Genomic DNA, 24,627 nt, shown 5'->3' with positions numbered 1-24,627 from the left:
CCCCTGACCGGGCCAGAAGCGGGGCTGTGTGTGCTGGGACCACCAGGCTGAGGAGGAGCTCACTAGGTAAGGGGGGAAACCTCGGTGAGACCACCTAGCAGGCAGGTCCAGGTGGGGCTGGGATCCACGTGTCAGGGACCATGAACAAGTTCAGCACAATCCACAATCTGGGGGGAAGTGACCAGAGAGGGCAGGGCCTCGCGGTGGGCAGAGGCAGCCGGGAATGCAGCCATAGGCAGGGTTCTGGGTTCCACCAGCTAGACGCCAGGCCCTGTCCCGGGCCCTAGGACACAGGGCGAGGGGACAGGGAGAGCCCCGCCTTCGCGGAGTGAGCTGCCTGCAGCACCACTACCCGTGAGGAGCACACTCAGGGTGTGACTGGTGATGAGCGGAAGTCTCAAGTAGAGGGTGTGGTCAGCATAGGCTCCCAGCAGAACAGCAGGGAGGGCTCAGCGCCAGGTGGGGGGAGCCGGGGACTGGCCCAGGTGGAACCAACACCTGGAGCCAGGGGCGCAGCCTGGGAAACCGGTAGGGGCCGAGAAGGAAAGGTGGCTGGGAGCCCGCCCAAACAGGGGTCCTGCGAGCGCTGTTACTGCTATGCCACGTGATTCGTTACTCGCTGAGCAGTCAGACCCAGACCCACGTGCAGGATAGTTGTGATATTCCGACTCTGAGGATAATAGCTACTTAGCTCACAACCTTTATTCTTTAATGTGCCTTACTTGTGTTGTTTGTAAAGCAAATTTAAATTTAGATTATACTTAAACTTTCCTACTTCTGTCTTTCTTCGCATGTCCTTTGACCCTGACACCATGAAATGCGGAGCCGGTCCAGTGCTCTGCGCCCTCTGCCGGCCCCCACCTTTCCCTTGCCGCACTGATGACATCACGGTCCGCTGGAAGCCCGGGGAGGTGTTCCACGCACTGTCCGTGGATAGGTTCTAGAAAAGCGACCTGAGAGGGCGATGACTGTCTGCAGCTTGAGCACAGTCAGGCCAAAGGGGACACTGGGCTGGAATCTGTCTCTCTCAAGTCTAGGGCATCGGTTGCCCAAAATCACACCGTACACTTGGATGGCTTTCTGTTTCCCATCATCTGTCGGAGTCTAATTCGTTCTCATACGGCCGGAAGAAGAGCAGGAGGAAGCCTGGGGCTCTGGGGCTCAAACTCGGCTGAGTATGTCCCTCAGAAATCGCTCTGCATGCAGGTGCTGATTCCAGGTGAGCTCTGGGGGCTGTGGATGTGAGAGCAGAGCCCAGGAGTCCACCTCTCACACCCGCTGAGGGGCCAGACGGCCACGCGTCGTCATTTCTCTGCTTGGAGCTACCTCATCATTGGAGGAGCCAACCTTAGGCTCGGAGGCTTCCTGAGAGACCCAGAACCAACCGGAGGTGTGAGTAGCTCATCCTGGGAAGCTGCTGGCCTGCCTCACCCTGCCTGGTGCCGAGCTCTGGGGGCTCAGGCTGGGCACCAGTCTAACCCTTTCCTGTGCTTTGTGCCAGCTGAGGGAGGCCGCACCCTGTGGGCATGTGCTGGCTGGGTTTCCAACTACCCTCCACTGTGAGGGGGGCATGCCCTTCTGGTGGAGGAAGGACCTGCTCTCTGTTACTGGTGCAGGGAAGGAATCGCCTCCAGACAGAGGTGGACCATGTGTCCTCCAAGGGCTTGGAGAGGCTGCTACCCCATCTGCTCCTTCTGAGTGCAGTGCGGTGTGGCTCAGCTTCAGACACGCCCATGGACACGACGTGGTCGGAGAGGGCCTACCGTGCTGTGGGAAGGTGAGGGAGGCTGGCCTAATGGTGTGGGTCCCATGCAGGCTATGGTCATGGACTGATCTCACCAGGCTCGGGATCAGCTCACAGGGCTGTCTGCACCTTCTGAAGGGGTGGAAAATCAGTTGGCCCCTGGTCTTTGCTGAGGAGCAGCTCATGAGCAGCTTGAATGCCATTAAGCCACAAGACCCAAAAATGATGATGGAAATGAACTATAATTATGTGAGGGCAAGAGGTTGCATTCTAAGTGGGCTCCCCCCACCAGGTAGGAAGCGGAGGGAAGGCGGGAAAGCCTGGAAGTCCTGATCTGAAAGATGTCAGGTTTTGTGGCCCAGAGCATGAGCATGACAATGTCCCCAGGATGGGGACCACTGAAGTGCCAGCACCTGGGAGGTATTGCCTTTGAGCATCTGCGAGAAAGCACTACTAGTCTTGCTCCCATGGCCAGCCTGGGTATTAAGGAGGCTAAGAGGAGAGGACTTGAACCCAGAGCCATTGCTCTCAACCATCTCAGGGCTGCCTGCCTGCCGACCAGCTCCATCACCCCATCCAGCAGCTCCAACTGAACAGCTATTATTTGCTGGCATTCAGACACTGAGTGAGGGTCCCCCAGGGGCCTGGATGCTCTCTCTGTGGGTGCTGTGCAGCTGAGGGGCCTGGGAACAGAGGTGAGTCCCACACCAGGGTGGGTTCCCCTGGGGAGTGGAGGGGGAGGTGTGGGGCATCAAGGGGCAGACAGCCTCTAGAGGAAGGGTGCAGTCCTGGCCACGGGGATGGGGGAAGAAGCAAAGAGTGTATGCTCTCAGGGGGACTCAAGGGCAGGGTTTGCAAGACCTGGACTCCAGGACCCCAGACAGATGGGTAGGGATCCACAGGTGTCCTTACAGCAGCCACTTGTCATCTGGAACAATCATGGTTCAGCTTGGTTCCTGGGCTCAGGTGAAAAGACCTCACCAACACCATGCTCCACATTTTGGGTGTAGAACTTAACTCTTGGCCATTTACCTGGGGACTCCTGGAGACTCCATCTACCCCTTGGGGGCCCTTCCTTGGAAGGTGAATAGCAAGCCAATGAGACAGGGACCATGAGCTTAGACAGAGTAGGATGAGGGCCTCCAGAAAAAACAAAGCAAGAGATTCCATTCTGGGATTTGCTTTGGCCTGCTGGGGGGCCCAGCTTATTTTTGTGACTTAACCCAGGTGCTGCTTTCCCTCCTCCAGCCCTAATCAAGTGATTTGCAACCTGGGCAATTTAGCAAGCAAGCCCAAAACAATGTACTAAAAACAGGAAGGATTTGGTCTTGGATTCTGTCTTAAACATAAGATCACATTTTAAAACCCAACTAGTTAAAAAGTAAGTTTCCTAACATACTCTTTAACAAACAGACAATAACTCAGCCCACCTTGGGAGCAAAGCAGGCAGTCGTGAGTGATATGCTCCCAGAACAGGAAGCTGCTCTCCTGGGAGGGACTCACAGCTGTAAATTTCTTGTAAATAACCCAGAAGACTAATAATGTCTCTTCAAAGATAAACATTTTGGGACCACTTAGCAGGTGTGCATCCCTAGCCCTTTGTCTCTCAACCACCTATAAATCCCCTAAACAACGCACTACCCTGGGGCTCTCTTGTCCCCTCCTGGCCTGAGCCAGGAGCTCTGTCCTCTCACTTTATCTATAAATAAAAGTCTCTCCTTTGCTTTCCTACCTTGAATGTTGGTGAAGTTCATTCTTCGACTCCACGAACAAGAACCCAGCACCACCAGCACAAGACTTAAAATCACCACCCACTGGAACCACTGGCTTCAGAAAGGGGGTCTGGGAGCCTTATGTCCTATTGTCACAATGCCCAGCCTGGGCTGCCTCAGTGCTACACCCCACATCAGCTCCCCATTCAGGGGCCCTTCCTGTGACTCCAGTGTCTGACTGGACAGAGCCACACATGACTTTGCTTATTATCCCAAAAACGGCTTGAGCACAAATTTCAACTGTGTCACCCCTATGGCCTTTGGACCCAGCCAGCCTAACACCCAGGATAGCCAGAAAAGCGATTAATGAACCGTCCAGTCTCTATATACATGGCTTTTCAAAATGGAAAATTAAAGAGAACTCAGAATGAGAGGTCTACAAGTAAACAGAGTCATCCACGTTTGCCTAATGGGGAGGAGATGAGTGCTGGCAGTGTGACCTCAGAGGCCTCTGAGATGGTCTGTGTCTCCAGGCCAGGCAACAGCCTTCGGTGGCTGTAGGAAGAGACAGGCATGAGGCCCTTCCTCTGTGAGCTGTGCATGTGCCCCCAAGCTCATAGTCAGGTGAGAAGGACGCCTTCACCAACAATCCTCCCCTTTCTTCCCTGGGGAGCCCCGTGCAGAATCCCAGAAGCAATACCCAAATATGTCTGCTCTCTAACGCTTGCCTCGTTAGTGACACTGTTAGTATACAACAGTGATTCCACATCTCGGCTCCACCAAGTCGATCTTACAGTCTGCTCAGCATGGAAGCCCTTTTGAAAACCAAGAGAAAAACCTGCTGGTAATAAAGCAGACCTCCTGAGGCTCCCAGGTTCAGCAGCAGCAGCTACTCATGGGCCCTCAGATGAGTTTTGAGAACCACTTAAGACAGGAGGATGAGCAGTTCTCGGGTACAGCACCTGACGTCTGAGAGTGGATGTACCAACTGATGTGCAGGGTCTCAGTTGGAGTCCAGGTCCCTCTGCAACTGTCCCAGCTGCAGAACCTCGACACCACTGAGTTAATGCCAGGCGTTTTTCCCCTGTGAGATGGGAGTAGTAGGCAGGATGTACAGTCTGCAGCTGTGGGGTTGTATGGTTCACCCTGCACAGCCCCCAACCGGTTTCACCTCTACCCTAGACTGAACAGCAGTGAGCTCACCGTGCCATGTTTTCAGATGTTTCACTCATAAGAACTTGTCTGCAGTCACTTCAAAGAGCAGGGAGAGACAGGCGCTGAGTCTGCCAGCTGACGTCAGCACCGGGAGAACTGATGGGAGAAGCTGCCTCCCCGTCAGGGCCTGCCTGGCTGCCCTGTACACTCTCCACACACAGCCTGGGCCGCTGATGGCTAAATATAGATTCTGTGGCTCATAACAAGTCACCCCAAAATGCGGCTTCTGGGCTGCCCCTGCTGTACGAGAGCTGACATGGGTCCTGGATAGACAGCTGTCCCTGCTCCACCAGGGGCCAAGTGGGGCTGCCCAGCTGAGGCTGGGGGATCCTCAGTGGCCTCCCTCACGTGCTGGCTCTGCTTCTGGCTCTGGGTGGCCCATCTCAGCTTTCTGCTGGAGCCTTGCCTGGGGGGCAAAGATGCAAGCTGCCAGGACCTTGTAAGGCCTAGCAGAAGAGATGCACGACATTGCTGTGGCCGCTGGCACCTTCTTGCTGGGCGGCGCAGTGCAGGCGCCCAGTCCAAGGTCCGGGAGGGTGCTGCAGGCATTCACCAGAATGATGCGCTGAGCGGCAGAGCAGAGCCACGCACGAGGACCTGGCTGCCTTGTGCTAGGGCTGAGCGTGGCAAAGCCTCCTCTGGGTGAGGAGAAAGCAGCCAGCCATCTCCACATCTGCCTGGGCCTTGAATGTGTGGGAGGGAAGAAGGAATCCAAGCAGAGGAGTCGGGGAGACGGCTCCAGGGAGCAAGGCAGAGAGACCAGCAGGTGGAGGGCAGGAAGGACAGTTGGTTGTGGGGGTGGGATTAACCATGTGAGGGTGCAGTAAAAGGGAGCCCTTTCAGGGTGAATGAGGTACCCCGAAGAAAGGGGCAGGAGGTGGTGTCTGGGCAGAGGAGCTGGGGACAGGAATGCACCCATGGATCACCTGCCTGAGAGTGGGGGCACTCAGTTTAAGTCTTTTTTTAAAGGAGTTCTTACATGGCAAGGCCCCTCCCAGCTATAGCCATGCAGTCAGGGGCACCCCCATGGCAGGGGTCCCATCTAAGCCCAGGTGTTCTTGAATGTCTCATTCCAGAGAAAATGAGGTGAGCATCCATCGCTCACATGGGAGTTCAGTGAGGTTTATAGCTTAAATAAGATCGTGGGGTTTCTGAAATGAAGTGCACACAGTGAAGTCACCCGTGCATGGATTTGGGGGCGGGGCAATTGGGCTGTTTGATTATCCTCTGTGTGAATATGTTTGATTTCCATCCTGAGTGGCGTGCACACCCTCCCTGTAAGTGAAGCGGTGGTCGGGGCTTTCAGAGTATCCAGTCAGGCCTCATTCTCCTTGGGTGGCCACCCCGGGGTGATGTACAAGAGAGCTCTGTGGGAGTCGCAGAGTGCTGTGGGCCTGCCCCATTCCTGCTGCGGCCCACCTCGGGCCCTGCCCCACACCCCCTCCAGCAGTGGAAGGCCCCGGAGCAAGGCCTGGGCTGTGCCCACCCACCTGCTGCAGTCTGTAGCCACAAGCCCTGGGCCCTGTCTCCACCCAGCCGTGACCCCATCGCCCCACCAGCAGGACTATGGCCCACTGTGTCCTGGTGGGCCCACAGCCTTCACTAACCCCTCCACCCAGGCCAGCCCTGGTAGAGACACAATCACATATGTGTGCATACACAAACACACACAGACACACAGGAAGCACACACACACACACACACACACACACACACACACTGAACAGGGCCACCTCTGACCTAGCAGCCAGCCACAGAGAGGAGCCACAGAGCATGCAGCCTGGCCCTCCCTGGGATGCTGGCACTAACAGGCCTGCCAAAGGGTTTACCAAGCAGCAGGGGTGAAGCAGCCACTGAGAAGTGGCTTGCTGACCCCTGAGCCCTGGCTCGCTTAGCTTCCAGGAGAAAACTCAGCCAGCCACATTTCTGCAGAGGCTGCTGTGTTCCAGGCACCATGCCAAGTGTGTCACACCTCACCTCACTTGATTCTCTCAGCAACCCACGAGAGGGGCTGGCAGCAGCACATGAGGTTGGCCTGCTTCTTAAGCAGCACAGGTGACCTTCATCCCCTCAGCACCCTGGACACAAACAGCCGCACATGGAGGCCACGTGCCACAGCCATGCCCTGGCCACATAGGGGGCTGCTGCATGTGCTTCTGCAGCAGGGCCGTGGGCAGCCAGCCTCTGCCAGCCCACAGTCAGAGGCCAGCCCTGTCCTCAGAGCACGTGCCCCCAGGACCACCCACCGACAGAGCAGAGGAGACCCCTACCAGCCCACGTGGCTTACCCCCCAGGTCTACTGGCAACACTGCAGGAAATCATTGTGGTAACTCAGGGCAACGGCCTGAGCTGCAGGGACATCTCCCCAGCCGCAGGCCAGTTTCAGAGGACTTGCACTTAACATCCTCCCAGGCTTCTGACTCTGGGAGGCATTTCTGACATATCCAAGTCCAATCATTGTGATCTCCACAGTCAGATGGTGAGGGGCCCATTACTCCCATGGGGGCCTGCAGACCCAAAGATTTCCAGGGTGCTGAGGCCAGGGCCCTTGCATGACCACTCCTGGGGTACATTCCAGGGGGCAGACACTGGGGAGCAACCAGGAGATGCTCATGTTTTCTTAACCCTAAAAGGAGATTGCCTAATGCATTCCTATTATGAAATAAAGAATGTCGGGCACCCTGAGTTATTCATTGTTCCAGTCAGTGAGCCAAGATTTCTTTTTTGGTGCAAAGAACAATAATCAAAATACTCCATGCCCAGTTACCAAAGGGAAAGGGACTGAGGAGAATGGGAGGGCAGGGAGGGATAAGAGCGGGGAAGAAGAAAGGGGGTATTATGATTAGCATGTATAATGTGGGGGGGGCATGGGGAGGGCTGTGCAACACAGAGAAGAAAAGTAGTGATTCTACAACATCTTACTACGCTGATGGACAGTGACTGTAATGGGGTTTGTGGGGGGGGGGACTTGGTGAAGGGGAGAGCCTAGTAAACATAATGTTCTTCAAAAAAAAAAAACTACTCCCTGCCCCTCTAGGTGTTAAACTTGAATATTTATCCCAAGGAATGCACACTATAGGAGGGAAATAGAGCAAGAAGAGAAATACAATCCATAATGAGGGCTCACTTATAATCCACCTAACCCAGTTCCTCAAAAAAACAAAAATGGAATCACCATATGGCCCAGCAACTCAGTAGGGCCTCAAAGAGATAATTGCATACCCAGGTTCACAGCAGCATTATTCACAATAGCCAAACAGTGGGAACAACCCAAATGTGCATTGACCAGATGAATGGATAAGCAAAATGTGATCCATTCATGCAACTGAGTATTATACAGCCTTTAAAAGGAAGGGAATTTTGGCAAATGCTGCAACATGGATGAACCCTGAGGATATTCTGCTCAGTGAAATAAGCCAGGCAATAAAGGACAAATTGTATGATTCCACTCATATGAGGTGCTTAGAGTCATCAAATTCATAGAGACAGAAAGCAGAGGGTAGGCACAGGGCTGAGGAAGTGGACGGGGAGTAATGGGGACAGAGTTCCAGTTTTGCAAGATGAACAACAATGTGAATGTCTTTAATGTCACTGAACTGTCCACTAAAAGTGGCTAAGATGGTAAATTTTATGTGATGTGTATTTTACCACAACTAAAATAAAATACTTGTCAGGTTAAGGAAAGAAATCCATCCTTATCAACATGTCCAGCATAATTTACTGATCATAGTGAATGCTGCTCTTCCTTTTGTGACTTTTACCCACACGTGAAACCTCTTCAGGGAGATTGTCAATAACCAGCCCCAGGATCAAAAGAGTAACTACGAGACTGAGTTCTGGTGTTTCCAGTTCAGCCATGAGCACTTGTATTGCCTAACAGCATGCTGGGAGCCACAGGTAAGCAAATGAAGTCTGAACCATAAACACCAACCCGGCTCAGCAGCCTGATTCATGGCAGCCCCCAAATGGAAACAGCCCAGGAGCCCACAGCAGGTGGGAGGGTGCCCAAGGTGCCATCCACCCTTAAAGGGCAGCAGAAGGGAGTGGATGCACTCACCCGGCGGCAGTGTGGACGAACCTCAGAAACACTGGGCCAAGGAAAAGAAGCCAGACGCAGAAGGCCACATACAACCTGAAGTGTCCAGAGAAAGCAGAGCCATAGATAGAAAGCAGATCAGTGGTTGCCGGGGGCTAGGGATGGGGGAAGCAAAGACTGCCTGCAAAGGGCAAGAAGGGATAGGCCCCGGGGCGACAGAAATGCTCTAATGTGAGACTGTGGCGATGCTTGCACACCTCTGTAAAGGTACTGAAAATCATTAAATTGTACTTAAAACGGACAGACTTTATGGTATGTAAATGATACTTCAATAAATCATTAAAAAAAATTTTTAAGTTAAAAAATACATCAACAGAGGCACTGTCAATGACTGTGCTGTCTCTCTGTTCTCACCCAGAGAACACGAGCAAGATTCTTTGATTGGATACAAGTCTGTGCTCTCTGCTCTCTCATGTGAGGATCTCCTCCTAACCATCCATGCAGATAGCAGCCCCCCAGGTGCTCCTCCAAGGGTTCAACCATGAGCACCATGAGCTCCTGCAGGAGAAGATGGCTCAAGACACAGACATCTGAGAGGGCGGTCTACGGGACACATCAGCTGCATCTATTTTCAATTACCTTTTCAGAGATAAATCTTTGAACACCTCAGCCACTTAGCCATAGTCTCTTAGCATCCCAAGAGGTGGATTCACCTAGTTAATATTAAATATTATCCCCTTGACTCTTATAGGGTGATTGTGTAAGAATCATTTGCACTTAAGATTCATTCATTTTTTAAGACTAAGGATGTCTTTGTCTTTTGCAAAATCAAAGTCAAAGACATTAAGTTGCTCAAGTTGCCCTAAGTAAATCCACCTAGAATTACCATTTCCCTCTGTACACGCCATTCCATCCTCCATTCATTAGATGGGAGGAATGATGGCCTCATTTCCTATATGAGAGTCAGTGAATTTCTCTTCTTGCCACAGGACATCCAGGGCTGATTCCAATGGAGCCACTGAAGGAAGTCTGAAGAAAAAGCCCCCTCTGCTCCTTCTCATAGGCTTTGTTGTTTTTTTTGTTCAAGTTTATATGAATTTTTAACTCTACAAGATGCCTAAATATTTGGGGGAGTTTGAAACATCCATCTCTGCCCCACTGGTGGGCATTGACCCTCACCAGGCATTCCTGATGTGAACACTGTTACAGTAAGCACAGACCACTCTGGGGAAGGCTCATTCTCGGGCTGAGAAGCCCTTGCCAGAGTTTCCGAATTCATTAAAGGAATGGACATCTTTATGTGGTGACATATTTCTCTTTAGAAGACGCAAAGGAAAAACAGGGTAAATACACCTCTTTGCAAATGCACTGACATCTATAAGGTTCCCTGCACACAAGCCAGGTTTCCTCATACCCAGGGGGTGCTCTTGATTGGGGAGGAGGGGACAGTTGAACAGGTGGGAATCATGGAGAGCCTCCTGGTGGCCCTCCCAGGGCCAATGCCAGCAAGCAAGACAGTTCAGCAGAGCAACCAGTTTGTATTATCTGCTATTATTGGGCTTTGGCATATGGCATTTTGTTAGAAGAAATGCTTCTGCTCATAAAAATAGGAAAACCACCATTGTAAACCTCAACCCATCTGGGGAAGTGCAATGTAGAGAACACAGGTCCCTAGGGATCAGCCCCTCCAGTGTCACTGTACCCTTACCTCGTTCCCCTCTATCCTCCACGACCCAGCACACAACATTTCAGACAGGGCAAACCTCCAGGCCACCTTCTGACCTCCTCTCTGAGGAAGTTGCCAGCCCAGTTACACATGGTCCCAGGCACCAGGCAGAATAGAGGACTCAGGCCAGTCCTGGACAAGGCAAGTAACAGTGAAAGGCATTATTTGTCAAGTATCAAGGCAGCGGGACAAGGAAATGAGAGCCTGACAAGGAGAAAGGGAGAAGCTGAACGGGGCTGACATCTGCCTCCCCAAGGGCTCCGGGGCCTGGGCTGTTTCTGGGTGCCAGGCAGCCCGCCTTTGGGGAGGAAGGGTCTCCATCACCTCACCAGGTGTGGTGTCCACCACCCTCCAGGGCTCCCACCCAGGACTCCATCCTGGCAGGCCCAGCATTGCTCATCTCCCCTTACCCGACTTCTGCCTGCAATAGGTAGGGTCAGCACAGCCTTCTGGAAGATTCCCTTGTGTTTTAATGCTCTCTTGAGTCTCTTCCTCCTGAAGGTGCTTCCCCTCAACATCCACTGCCTCTCCTTCAAACTCAGTCGGCTCTTCCCGGCCCTGAAATGACGACTTCCAGAGCCCCTTCCCATGGACGTGCTCTGAGGGACTAAATCCCTTCTTGTTCCTGACTGCGAATACCACCTACACACTGACAGCTCAGATGTGTACCTTCTGTGCAGACTTCTCCCCAGGCCCCAATTCACATGCTCAAATGCCAGCTGGCCATCTGCGTCAGGTGCCTCACCGCCAGTCCCCAGAGGGGCCTGCGCCGTCCCCTCCCTGACTGAATCTGGGCTGACCCGGCCCTCCTTTGACCAAAAGAATGTGTGGGTTGAAGCCGGCAGCTCCTGAGCGACCACATAAGCTGTCTGACCAGACCAGGCCCTTGGAAAGGCCATTTGGGGAGGCCCTGAGACTCCGCAGAGGGACAAGCCCCAACCAGACAGGGCTCCAGCCCAGCTCAGCCTCCAGCTGTCCCCACAAAGGCACCACACATGTGACAAAAGCATCTGGGGTGTCCCAGCAGACTGTAGCTGTTGGAGACACCACTAGGACCAGCCGAAGAACCTTGGGCTTTGCCAGTCAATCAACCGAATTTTTGCCAATTTTAGGCCAGTAAGTTTTGAGTGTTTTTTTTAATGCAGCAATGAACAACCAAAAGGATACTCTGGTATCACCTCCCGATTTCCTCTCCAGACCTGTTCTGACACGACATCCTATCTCAGCAATGAAACCACTGTTCCCCCAGGGGGTCACACCTGAGCCCTAGATTCCTCACCCTCCTGATCCCCCTCCCTGGCCCTGTCCTCCCTGTAGACACACCTTCCCTGAAACAGCACAGAGCCTCCCGACTGGCCTCCCCCCACTCCTGCTCTCCCCTTCCCAGCTGACTCTCCCCCTAACAACTAGTAATTTCCCTAGACTGTAGATCGGATCTGGCAGCCCCTGCTTGAAATCCCGCAATGGTCTTTTCCTGCTCTTAAATAAACCCAGATCCCAGAATGACAGAGCCACCTGCACCACCCACCTCAGCCTGGGCTGCCAGCCCCTGCCCTGCTGGCTCCCTCCTCCCCAGCGGCTCCTGCCATCCAGCCGGTCCCTCTTGCAAGTGGCTTCCCATCCTGGTTTGAAGGTCTTGCCTCAGGTAAGCCTCCTCTGACTCCCCCAGCAAACACAGGCCCCAGCCCCTGTCCTGACCTCAGCCCTTGGATCAGCCCGTCTCAGTACTTGCTAAGTTATAATATTCTCGTTGGCTCTATTGTTTCCTCCAACATGTCCTCTCCACAGAACCTATGACCCAGTAGGAAGGGCACCAATGTGGGCCTAGAGGTGACACTGGTGTGGCCCTAGGTTTGCCCAGTTCCTGGAGTTCACTGGACACTTGGCATTTGCTGGGTGAATGTGTGCGCCTGGCTTAATGGTGCATGTTAGGGGTGGATACAAACTGAGAAACACTGGTCTCCCTGGTTAGAAATGAATTTTAACATAAGGTATGGGCCTTGGCATTGACTTGTCACACTGGGAAGGCATCATAAGGCTTTAAGAAATAGAGCATACTCGTGCAAGCGTCCCAGAAGCCCCTTAATTCAACAAGAGAACTATGTAGAGCGGGGCCTACAAGGCAAAAGAATCCCAGCGTTAATGCCCTGCTGACCTCTTCCGAGCCGGCATTTGACAGGACCTGTAGATACAGGAATTGCCCATTATTTTTGTTTTGTAAGCATAAAGAAAGCTGTTTTTGGAAAGAAACAAAACACTCATTAACCTGGGTCCAGGCTGATCCCAAATCAATACGCGCCCCGGTATTGCCCAACTACCAATGACCCACCAGCGGCGCAGACTTGCTGTCATTCCTCGGGAATAATTGTCAACAGTAAAAAGAGGTTGCCATTATTCGATCAAGAGCACTGGTGCTCTTCTCCACAGCCTTTTTGATTTGCCCAGACTCGCTCTCCCTGCCCCTGACCCTGGGACAGGTCCCAGAGTCAGCTCAGGACACCTCGTGGCCACTGCACCCCCCAGCCCCACCCAAAAGTTCCCAGCCTGAACCTGTGCCCCAGAAACACTTTGGCCCTTTCAATTCTCAGTGCTTGTTGACTACATAAAACTATTGTGTCCATAAAACCGAGTGTGTTTGGGTGTAGACAAGCTCTTGCTCCCTGAGGGACTCTGCAAGCAATAGAAATATTTGTGATTCTATGTCGATGAAGGGCCATATTGCTTTGCCAAATTCCACTCCCATCCGTTAATCCCACAGTTATAGAAACAGGAACAGAAGACCAGTTTCCAGCGTACCCTCCACTGTCACCCCAGCACCAAGCACAGGAAAGACAGTAGTTGCCATGCCGCCATGAGAATAGGTGGCATTTCATCTGACTTGGCCCAGAGCTCGGGTGCTGTCACTACTGATCCATCTTTGGTTACCTGGGCACTTGGGAGAAGGGATTGACAAGAAACAACAGCACTCGTCACCTGAACCAAGCCCCCACACTCCCTTCTCTAAAACCTGGAAATCCTGCGTGTATTTCCAGTCAATAAAAATTTGCCTTTTGACTAAACACAGGCATCAGTCTCAAATGGAAACTGATCAGGATCATGCAAAGTTTGTGCAGAAACTTAGGCCAGATTTCAAGGCAAATGAGTTCCAGAAGGATCTTGAGGCCAGAAATCTTCCCAAAGGGTCCTCTGCTCTTCCAGGTAAAGGCTGCAAATGCCCTTCAAACTAAACCAATTCCTCACAAGCTTCTAGGAATAAATGTCTCTAGAATTTCCCTCTAATTCCTCTCATTATGAAGCAGAGCAGCTCAGCCTGCAATTGTTGGCGTCTACATACTCAAAAACCTCTGAATAGAGGTATGTTCAGCCATGGTGCAGCCCTGAGCTTGCTCTAGTTGACACAGTTCCTCCATCAGCCAACACATGCTGTCCTCCCCTGCCTTCATTCAGCCCAGCCAGCCTAACCTTTAGCCTAACCTTTAGACCACAGACTTAGGGCGAGGTTACATGCATAGTACACAGGCTGGCCTGGCAGGGGAGAGGGGCAGGGAGCCAGGGGCGCTTGCCAGCAATCCCAGCCAATCCCTGTGACTGGCCGTGCAGGAAGCAATTCCTGGGATGGAGCAGGTGTGTTTATCCTGAAGGTTAGACTGAACAGATGGTGTTGTGCGGTGCCATGCACAGACTGCTCTGGGTCCTGGGGGTCCTCTTGCAACTGCAGGGAAGCTCGCACATGGGCCACAGCCAAGTTGTGATCAAGCACTATTAGGCAAGTGCACCTGTGTGATGGGAGCATGGAGGGCACAGTGTCCCTAAGCCTGCCTGCAGGGCTCCAGGGGGCCTCTGGGGAAGAGGGAGTGCAAACCTGGGTGCCCTGCCCTCTGGGCCTTGGAACGCAGTGTCCTGGTACACACTGCAGGCTCCTGACACAGAGCCTGAGGCTCCCTGGCCCATTCAGCCTCTTCCTGGGCTGCCAGAGAGCTCCAAGGTGACTGTTGGGGGCACAGAACTCAACCAGTGATGGGGGCAAAGGGGAGATCAAAGGGTAAACACCCCGCTCTCCAGCGACCCTGCCTTCCAGCTGGGAAACAGCCCCCAACTCCCTGGGAGCTGAACTCGGGGCATCCATGGTGGGGATGGTTCCCTCCCCACCCAAGCCAGTACTTCTGGAACAACTTCTAAGAGGACAACCTGCTCCCTGGTCCTGGTCTCAGAAACCCAAACTGTCCAGCAGGTAACACGCAAGAGGCAGGAGTGTCAGGCTTGGCGAGAGCCCACTGCATGCAAGTATGGAGGCGCACCCAGACCTGAGAACCAGCTGGTTCTTCTCTAAGCTGGGCGGTGAGGCAGGAGAAGCAGGCAAAGGGCACATTGCAGAGACTGCTGTGCAAGCTGGAATTCCACAGGCAGGGTCCTGAAAGCATGTGTCCACCCAAAGACGGTACAGGAAGGCATGTACCCACTACACTATTGTTATTCACTGTTTCCCAAACCAGATAGGTGCAGGGGACTTTCAGCCAGGAGGACTACGGCTTGCCCATACAGTGGGGCCCTGTTCAATAGAAATAAAGAACTGAGAACTGAGATATTCTCAGCCACAGGGAGATCTCAAAAACCTTAAGCCAAATGAATCAGCCTTGCACAGAGAGCTTGTACTCCATGATCCCACTCAATGAAGTTCTAGAAGAGGCGATGCCAAGCTGTGCTGATAAAAACCAGACAGTGGTTGCCTTTGAGGGTGGGCAGAGGATTGCCTGGGAAAGGGTGCAGGGGGACTCTGTAGGGTGATGGAAAAGGTGCCATATGTTGGTGGGGTTTAGGTTACACGGGGGTCGTCCACCTGTACTGCCATGGTCGGCACATTTGGCTGAATGTGTTGACCCCCAGAAGTGGGCTGCAGACAGTGAACCCTAGTTATGATGTGTGCGCCGAGGTGCTTACTGATATCAGCAACTTCCTGTCCCACCCATGAAAAAAATAAACTGGATTGGTGAGTGGTAGAGGGATGGAGAGCAGAGGGATGTGTGATGAAGCAAATGCAGCAGAAGGGGGGGCCACGGAATTGTGTGTGGGGAGATGGGGGTTCACTGTACAATTGAATCAACTTCTCTGCATGTTTGAAAGTCTTCATAATAAAAATGTTAGGGATGGAAGGGACCATGGCTCCACGCCAGGATGCGGACCTGGCTCACAGCAGTGGGGGCACCGGCTAAGGAGGGAGAAACGCGGCCACGCTGGTGCTGAGGATGGTGCATGCAGACCCACATTGGCATCTTGCACAGTTGTTGGTGTTACAACACAAAGTGGTTGCCATAGTCCCAGTGTCCCCTGACCCGAGGAGGGTCACTGACTTCAAGAGACACAAAAACTTCAGGGGCGCCAGGCCTGGGTGTGGGTGCCCTGGGAGATCGGGGCAGGGAGTCTGGCTGATGCCTGCTTCCTGGACTGAGTTACGAGTGGATTTGGACCAAGCTTCTGAGCTGTAGACGTAACAGCTTTCAGCGCCCACTGGGGACTGCCCCTTCTGTTACTGCTACCCACTAGGAGTCAAGAGGAAAGCACACCCGAGAACATAAGGACCCAAAGCTGGCAGCCAAGCCAATGTCTTTTCCCTGCAAGACCCCAGGAGCAACCAGGGAGCCAGCACCGGGAAGAGAGAGTCCCTCTGCAGCCCGTGTCCCAGCCAGAGCGCCCCTCAGAGCCCTGCCTCCCGGGCAGCCCCTGCTAGCCCTGCAGGTCAGCCTCTTGCCCGCCTTGTGCTCCCTTTCCTGTTGGCAGGAGTCCCATGTGGGTGGAAAGCTGTCCCTCCTCAGGGGGCCTGGGTTATCTCAGGGGAGGCAGGACTCAGACTCTACTTCAGTCAGTGGAATCCGAGCCCAGCTAGGGGGAAGAAGAGGAAATGAAAAACTGACCAGTCATCTGCAGATAAGAATGTCCCCAGGATAGAGCGAGGCTTCAGTGTTTCAGCTCACACAGTCCTGCTGTGATTTCTCCCATTCACTGCCAAAGGTGAAAATGCGTGGATCAGTTCTAACATGTAAATAGAATCCCTAAGAAGTCCTCCAGGTAGAAGAAAACCCTCTTAGAGGACAAAAGCACTGGTGTGGTGGTCCAGAGTGGCATTTTCTCTAAAGAGGGGTGCTCTTCCGGGTCTCCGGGGGGAGGGCACCTGCTCCCAGGAACACCACATGTCATGGGGAGATGTCTGCAGGCCGACTCACTCTGGCACCCAGGCCTGGGTGGCTGGATAGAATGTGCTAGAAGGACTGTGAGGTCTGCCCTCAGAGCAAGCTGAACCTGAGGTTAGGGAACGCTCATCTCCAAAAGGAGAGCCCAGGAGCAGCCCCTCCCAGGCATGGGAGGCCATGGGCTCTGTGGGAAGGTGGCCCCAGCACACCCTGCTGCCAGCAGCACTGAACGCCGTGTGGAGCCTCAGGCAGCTGGGAGCAGGGCAGCTGTCTGACAGCTCTGGCCCTCCAGCTGCAGTGCAGCCTTCGTCCACACAAGCACCCCAGTTGCTGAGTACAGCTCTCCACACTGGAGGATGGAGACCAAGGGGCCAGGATCAAGCCTCCGCGTACTGTCCCCCAGGTGGAGTTTGGTCGCTGGTCCAGAGCATCAGTAGGGGCCTCCTCCTGGACCCGGCCAGTTCCTTTATTAAACTCCCTGTGGCTGCTTGGCCAGGAGCACCAGCTGTTCTGGGCCGGAGGCAGTAATGACTGACTCCATAGAGCATGCCTGCTGCCCATGTGCTTCTGGGAACCTCCCTTCACACAGCTTCCCAGCCACCTTCACTGAGCAGGTGGCCTAAGGACGGGGTTCTTTCCCAGAGCCAGTCCAGGGAGGCCCTGGCCCTCTGGTGCAGCATGCGATGGGCTCCAAGTTCCTCAGCAAAGCCTGCAGGCACTCAGATGGCCAGCAGCTGCCCACATTAGGATGCACAGCTCTGCTCAACCCACGCACAGCCTCAGTACTTGGGGGTTAGGGGGTCATCATGGAGCACCACCAGGAGGTGGGCAGGGTGATGGGGATGCAGGCCTTGGGACCTGACCACTTGGTTTGAATGTGGATGTCCCCATTCACCATGTGACCTGGGAAAGGTAACTGTGCCGTCTCATTTTTCTGTAAAATCCAGTCACTCTGTCCATCTGTGCAGAGCTGTTCCAGCACCCTGGCCACTGTCAGATCAAATGGCACAGTTTATGTGCAATGCCTGGTCACACCTGACATGGAGTTTGCCCCCTTCACCTGGGCACCAGGAGACACATCAGTGAGTAATAAGCAGCCAGCCAGTCCTGCCTAGACCCTGAGTGTTCCCTCCTGGCCCCCTGCCCCCTGGAGACAGGAGTCTCCCGGGCCTCAGACAGATTCCATGCAGATGCCCAGAACCCATTGTGCTTTCCCACATGCCCCCAGGAGGACCCCTAGCTACCTAGTCAGACAAGGACTTTTCATGACTTCAGTCTTGAAGGCACTTTCCTGAGTCCCTCCTTACCTCCTCAGGCTGATGAGGGGCTATGCAGCAACCACAGTGGCTTGGGGATCCAGAGACCTGGTCCTGGTCCTTTTCACAGAACTTTCCAGAAGCCTTTGCCTCCCAGCTCAGCCATTCTGTGACTGTAAATTTCAGGCTTAGACTGCATGATGCCTACAAAGCTTCCAGCACAGAACAGGTGTCTTGACACACACACTTTGCAGCATTCTCAGGCTCTGGGGTACTCCCATTCCTATGGGATATAAACAGCCTGTTTCCCTGCAGCACCAAGGCCCAGGCGTGGTGTGAGCCTGTCTCCCTGGGAACTGGGGTCCCTCCAGAAGGGCAGTGCCAGCCCAGGACTGGGGTCATCTTGGGGCCTGCCAAATGAGGAGGAGCGGAGCCCGCTGACCTGAAGTTTGGTGCTCTCTGGGTTGCACTCACACATCCCCAGCTGCTCGCTGCTCAAACCAACAGAGGCGCGTGGGCAGCTCCTTCCAGGCCTCTCTGTCCCCTTCCTGGAGGACAACACCTCTTGCCACAACTCAAGGTTGCAGACTGAGCCTGTGGAGCCCACTATTCTAACTAACAAGATCTCTGCAGGACCCACTTTTCCTTATTTCAGCTGTTCTTTGTCCCCCATTCCTTTTAAAAGAGGACCCCTTAGCCCTGGCAACCACAGAAATGCTTCCAGATATTGGCACCCTTTGGATACTGCACATATATGTGTGCATACACGTGGCTGCATACCTGTGTGAATACATGTGTGTGCATGTGTGTGCACATTTTCCTGTGCACGTGTGTGTGTGTGCACATCTGCTGGAGACTGAACATGCACCTCTCAGCAGGTTCTCATGAGGGCTGTGGCCTCATGGAGGTGAGTGCTGTTTACATGAGCTGATTCTCCCTCCTGTGGAGCCACACTGTCATTCCATGGGAAACCAGGCAGCCATTCCCTAAACAAGGATCACAACATCTACTTCCAGCCTGCAAGCGAGCATGCACTCCTGAAGCAGGCACCTGGACACCGGAAACACATTCCCAGGGTGTCTTCTGTTCTTTTCCTCCCAACTCATTGCAGACAGATGCTTTCGTGAAATGACTAAAACAATGATCATGGGCGTGCATGTGGCCCCACATCCCATTGCTCTAACATTTTGGACTTACTCTTGAGTCTTGTCCTTCCCTCTCCATGGCCCTGAAACCGTGGGCACACCTATAACCACACATGGCTCCTCACCCACCAGCACCCTGGCATGAAGCACACACCCCCATTCCCTACCCAAGGGGTGAAAGGCTCAGGGAATCCCACTCCTCTCTGAGAGGCCAGGTTAGGTGAAATGCTGAATTCCTGGGACTAACTCCTGCACTTGAGCCTGCTAAGAGCTCAGCTTGGCATACTTGGGCAATTCAAAAAAAGACCCTGGGCCAAGAGATGCCAATGCAGGCAGCTAGAAGGGCTGGGCACAGCAGTGAGGAAGGCCTGGGGATGTAGAGGGCCCTGCTGTGTCTGCTCCAGCAAGGAGCCCGTCCTGGGGCCCTGCTGGGGGACCCAAGAGGGGAATTACTACAGTGTTTCAGAGAATTCCAGGAGGGTCAGCCAGTGCAAAGGTCAGAAGGTGCAGAAGGCCACAGGTCCAGGGCTGGTGTGTCCCTTGTACAAGGCAGAAGAGGACTCAAACACACAGTTGGCCCTCTGCTTCCTCCAGCTGCAGGAGAGGATCTGTGCAGTGAGGCCCTCCTCTGCCCCTTCTCTGCTGGGGACTGGGCCTCAGGGGAGGTACTCCCACCCTCCTGGGGATTCCAGGCTCAGGGATGGCTATCGCTTCCTTCCTCCTTCACAGGGGAGGACTCTGAGGACACCCCAGGCGGACAGCAGGTGCTGGCTGGGGTCTGAGCCCCTGTCCTGGCCTACCCTCTCACTGACTTCTCCCAGCACCCCGGGTCCCCACGCCCAGCTCCCAAACGAAATGGCAGGGAAAAACATGAATTCATGTCAGCTCTGGAAGAAGGCTGGACATCAACTGCACATTGAGAACCCTTTCCTGTTTGTCATTGCAGAGGCCGCATCCTTCCAGCTGGACTAGGAGTAACTGGCAGGGTCCGTGATGGTGGTGGGCAAGGTGGGCAGGGCCATATGCCCCCCTCATGCAGCAGAGACACCACCCGATGCCCCTGCAGCCCAAAGGCCCTCCGCATAGGCTCCCATAAGAGGAAGTCACTCCAGGCGACTGATCTGCCTGCGGGACAAGCATGCCGTCCCCTCCAGGACTGCACAAGATGTGAGTTTTCCCACAAAAGGAGTCCCTCTTTGGGGAGGTGTCCCCCTCTGCCTGCCTCGCCTTTCAGTAACCCAGCCGAACTCTTCCCAGAGGTGTGCAAAGTCTAAGCTGCCACCCTCACCTGCCTCCTCATAAAGCAAGACGCAGCCCAGGCACATTCCAGAGCCACCCCACCCATGGCTGAGGCCAGGCTGGGACCGTGCTGCTGCTAAAAATGGCTGTTTTCCCTGTCCCCGCTGACAGGAGCACAGGCTGACATTCTTGCCATAGCTGACAGAGGTCCAGGGCTGGTCTTTCCTGCAGCTGCTTTCCAAGGCAGCCTCTCAGCTCCACCGAAGCCCTTGCATCCCTCACCCAAGCAGAATGGGGGAGGTGAGGGGGGCAAGGGGCGCTGTGATGGGGGCTTGGTGTGGACTGCGCAGCCCACTCATGAATGCCCATCACCAGAGAGGAACAAAGGCTGAGCATGTCTGCGCCTGCCACACCTCACCACCTGAGGCCCCGCGGTGTGGCCCCAGGGTGCAAGTCTTTCCTTGTGGAGAAGGATGTGGGTCAGGGTGCTGCTCCAGCCAAGGTGGGAGGGGACCTTTTGAGGCTGAGTCCCAGTAGCCTCACAACTTCTACCTTCCTGACGGACATCCATTCCAGAAGTGCCAGGCCGCCATGTTGGGAAGAAGCTCAAACCACACAGAGGCACCCCAGTAGGCTCCCCCAGCCCAGACCCGGCGCTAGATCTGCGGATGAAGTGTCTCCAGGTGAACCAGGCCTCTGGCCGTCCAGTCTCCCAACCGGCTGAATCTGGGAGCACAATGAAGCGGGGTTTGTTTGGTGCTGCTGGGGGTGGCGGTGACCTGCCATGACCTCAGGCACCCAGCAGCCCTCTCCTGCTCTCCGCGGCCAAGCCCGAAAGCCCAGCGTAGGAAGAGCAGCCAGGATGCCTTCCCCTCAAGGCAGCCAGAGTCCAGAAGGAGACAAACCTAGAAACCCACCAGAATCCCGCCCCTAGAGCTGCAGAGGTGCATGGACATCCACTCCCATCGGGTTTTAAAACCTAGGTTACAAAAGATATAGCCAAAGAATAACAATCTAAGCAGCCAGTGGCCATGCTGCCTTGTAAAGTGCCTTTGGGGTTTCTAAGAGGGGTTCTTCAAAAACAGGTGATTTCGTGCGTGGTGTGGTGACAGGAGCTTTAAGCCGCACTACCCCTGAGGTAGGGAAGAAAGCAAGAAGTTTGCTAGTGCCCAGCCAGCAGCAGCAGTGACAACAGGACAGGGGCTTATTTTTTGCCAAAACACAGAGATGAGCACCACAGACTTGGGTACACAAGTGATGACATGAGCTCAGTACAGGGGTAGGGGGGTAGAAGGCACACTGCACATGTGGGGTGGCACCCGAAGAGATAAGGAGCTCATGAGGAAATTGGTGAAACTGACCTGGTGCCTGAAATAAATAAATGATAGGAGAATTCATAGCAGAAACTTTGCATAAGTGAGAACCCAGGGCCCGGGGGCCACGTCCTGCTTGCAGGCAGTAATGCTCCACCGACACGATGCACTGAGTCACGAGTGCCAGCGCCACTGCGACCTGAGGGGGAAGCTGTATCTGACACAATCTGTACCGGGACTGACACAGGCAAACCAGTGACCTGTGCAGGACACAGGTCAGCAGGAAGTCCTTCCTCTGGGCCCCAACTTCTCATTCAGATCTGCCAACCCAGACTCATGTGAACTTTTCAGGCAACTCAGATCAAGACAGGATGTGGTTGCCACTTAGGAGACTATCAGGGAAAGCAAAGTCAATGAAAATTAGGTACTCAGGCCACGTCCACGAGCCCGTAGACAGCTCTCCTGTGAGTGGCCGTGTAACATCCCACAGTCCTGCGAGGCCCAGGCTTGGGCACCCACAGAGCCAGCAGCCTTACTTCTCCTCTGGCACACTCACACCCTTTCCGGAGCCCATCAAACAGACTTTTCCCCTTTCCCTGGCTTGCCCACAAGAACAGGAAACAGAAGGGGAGCCTCTCCTCTTTGGAGAAGTTGAAGTAAGCTGAGAAACATGTGTCTTAAAGAGTTTCTCTCCTTCTCTTCCAGCTCTATGACTTCAGCCACCTAACGCCTCATGTCCTGGAGCAAAGCAGAAGTTTTAGTCACACATCCTCCAGCAGGTATTTACTGCGCACCTAGGATGGTTAGACACTGCGTGGGCTGTGAGGATTCTCCAGTAAGCAAGATGCGAAAGGAATCCCCCACCAGGAAACAGGCACGTGATGGTGCGACAAATCTCAGGAAGGTATGTGACTCATGTTCCAGAGAAGTTCCTCAGAAGGGACTTGCAGGAGAGGAAGCAGGACCACCACGTGCCGAGCAGTCATGGGCACCCAGGCATCATCAGTGTGGGGAGGGCCAAGTGGCAGTCGGGGTCTGAGCAGGGTCCTGAGTGAGGGAAGTCGAGGCTGGGTGGTGGGAGCCTGCTGCACAGAGGGCACAGTGGTGTGAGGCCCAGGGGTGGGTGGGGCAGTGTCTCAGCCAGCTTGGCTGCAGCGACTACATCACAAGCCAGGCTGGGACCACATGTTCACACCGCTCATGTGTTCGTCTTGAGGAATGACCTGAAGTCAGGGTCAGGGGCCAGCGTGGTGGCTCTGGCAAGGCCCCTTCCTGCTTGCCCACAGCCCCCTCCTCGCTGTCCTCATGTGGTAAAGCGAGCTCTGGTGTCTTCCATAAGGAGGGCACCAATCGCATCACAGGGTCCACCCTCCCAACCCATTACCTCCCAAAGGCCCGTCACACTGACAGGGTGACCTCCCATGAATCCAGGGTCCACATCCAGGAGGAATCAGTCTTTGGGAGAAGAGCAACAGAGGGGTGAGCCGAGCAAACTGGAGGGGGCCATGGGAAAGGGGGACATTGGGGTGGCCCAGATCCAGCAGCACTGCAGACTCATCTAGCCTGCGTGCAAAGGTCCCACATGGGGGGCCCACACACAAGCCCAGATCCTGGCAGAGGAATGAAGGAGCCACTCACTGTGCATAGACAGGCCCCAGGGAACCTCCTGGGAATGGGGAGGTGAGCACTGCCCCGCCCTGGCAGCCCCGAGGGCAGGCAGGGAGCCCTGGCTGGAGGGGCCAACCACAGGGACTGAACCTCACTCTCCTGCCAACCTGTGTCCTTCTGGGGCACGTACGGGCTGAACCCCAAGAGAGGCAGAGACCGGGGCACTGTCTGTCATGCCCACCCCTATCAGCCTCTGGGACATGGAGCAGGGCAGAGCTGGGAACCTGATGAGGTCAGGGCAGGGTCCCCAGCACAGGGCAGCCCAGTCCTGGGGCAGCTGGCTGCCCAGGGAGCTGGTCCATGCAGGCAGCGCCTGCCCACAGACAAAAAGACAAAGTGAGCAGCTTGAACTATGACCGTGGCCGGGCCTCCTGCCCCACACACAAGCTCAGCTCATGTCCAAGTCCAGGAGGACTGTGGGACTAGTAAACCGTGATGGAGGTTCTGTGTCTTTAAACCCAAAGCAATCTTCCCATGGAAGGTTTAAGATGAGAAAGCCCTTTGGGAATGCAGCAGTTGCATAAGTGTGGATTAGCTGTGCTTGATTATAAATAAATGAGAAAACCCAGCGGGTATGGATAACCCCGCCCCCATCTTCAAGACTCCACTCATCCCAGCTTTTCTGTTGTTGTTCATTTAAGCTTCCTTGATTTGCCATCACCGCCATCCCAACAGGGGTCCTCCCCCAACAGGATCATCACCTGGCTCCCACCGCCTGTTGCCACATCTGGCTTCCCATTAAGCTAGCTCTTCATCCTCAGAATCCTGGAGCCGGGCACATTCTGAACTTGGCAAGTGTTGGCAGAGGGCAAGACCACTGGCACCCACCAGTCCCTGGGGGTTAGCACTCCCAGCCGCCCCGAGCCCTGGCGGGGTTATCGCTTCCATGTTGACAGATGAGTGGCCTGTCCCAGAGGGCAGGTCACTGGCCAGGGCCCAACATCTGATTACTTAGTGACAAAAACAGTATTCAGGCCCAGCTCCGCTAAGGCCCCTGTCTGTGCCTTTGGATTAAACTACCTCTTGCGTCTAGACAAAAGCCCAGACTGAATTTTGAGACGAACCATAGGTACAGGAAGAGACTGGTAAGGTGGGGGTGTCTCATTTGGTGCTGGCAAAGCCTCTCTCTTCCCTTAGGAGTGACGGAAAGGAATAGTGCCTTACTTGACTGGTGAACAGTGAGACCCAAGTATTACTCCGACTCTGTCATTCACACCTTAGTGTCTCTGCTTTCTTCATTCAGTCATTCAACAGACATTTTCAAAGAGCCCGCTATATATCAGGTAATGAACAAGGTCCTGGTGTTGCACAACTGCCTGTTTTCAGAAGCTGACTGGTTAGATGGGAGACAGGCATGTGAGCCAGTGACTATAGTACAGTTCCTGGAG

At 54.3% G+C, this 24,627-nt stretch overlaps 1 long non-coding RNA gene across 1 annotated transcript in view; it reads right to left on the bottom strand.

The window, feature by feature from the left end:
* LOC130682949 (uncharacterized) overlaps positions 1-24,243 on the bottom strand; it is an 87,703-nt gene extending 63,460 nt beyond the window's left edge. The window contains exon 1 of the long non-coding RNA XR_008996426.1: positions 23,941-24,243. This is a non-coding gene — a long non-coding RNA (uncharacterized LOC130682949). The remainder of the gene's footprint in view (positions 1-23,940) is intronic.
* Between the last annotated feature and the right edge of the window lie 384 nt (positions 24,244-24,627).

The sequence above is a fragment of the Manis pentadactyla genome, chromosome 3 (assembly GCF_030020395.1).
Source record: "Manis pentadactyla isolate mManPen7 chromosome 3, mManPen7.hap1, whole genome shotgun sequence".
NCBI classification, from domain to species: Eukaryota; Metazoa; Chordata; class Mammalia; order Pholidota; family Manidae; genus Manis; species Manis pentadactyla.
The sequence above is the reverse complement of the archived record's forward strand: the minus strand, read 5'-3'. Positions and strand labels throughout refer to the sequence as shown.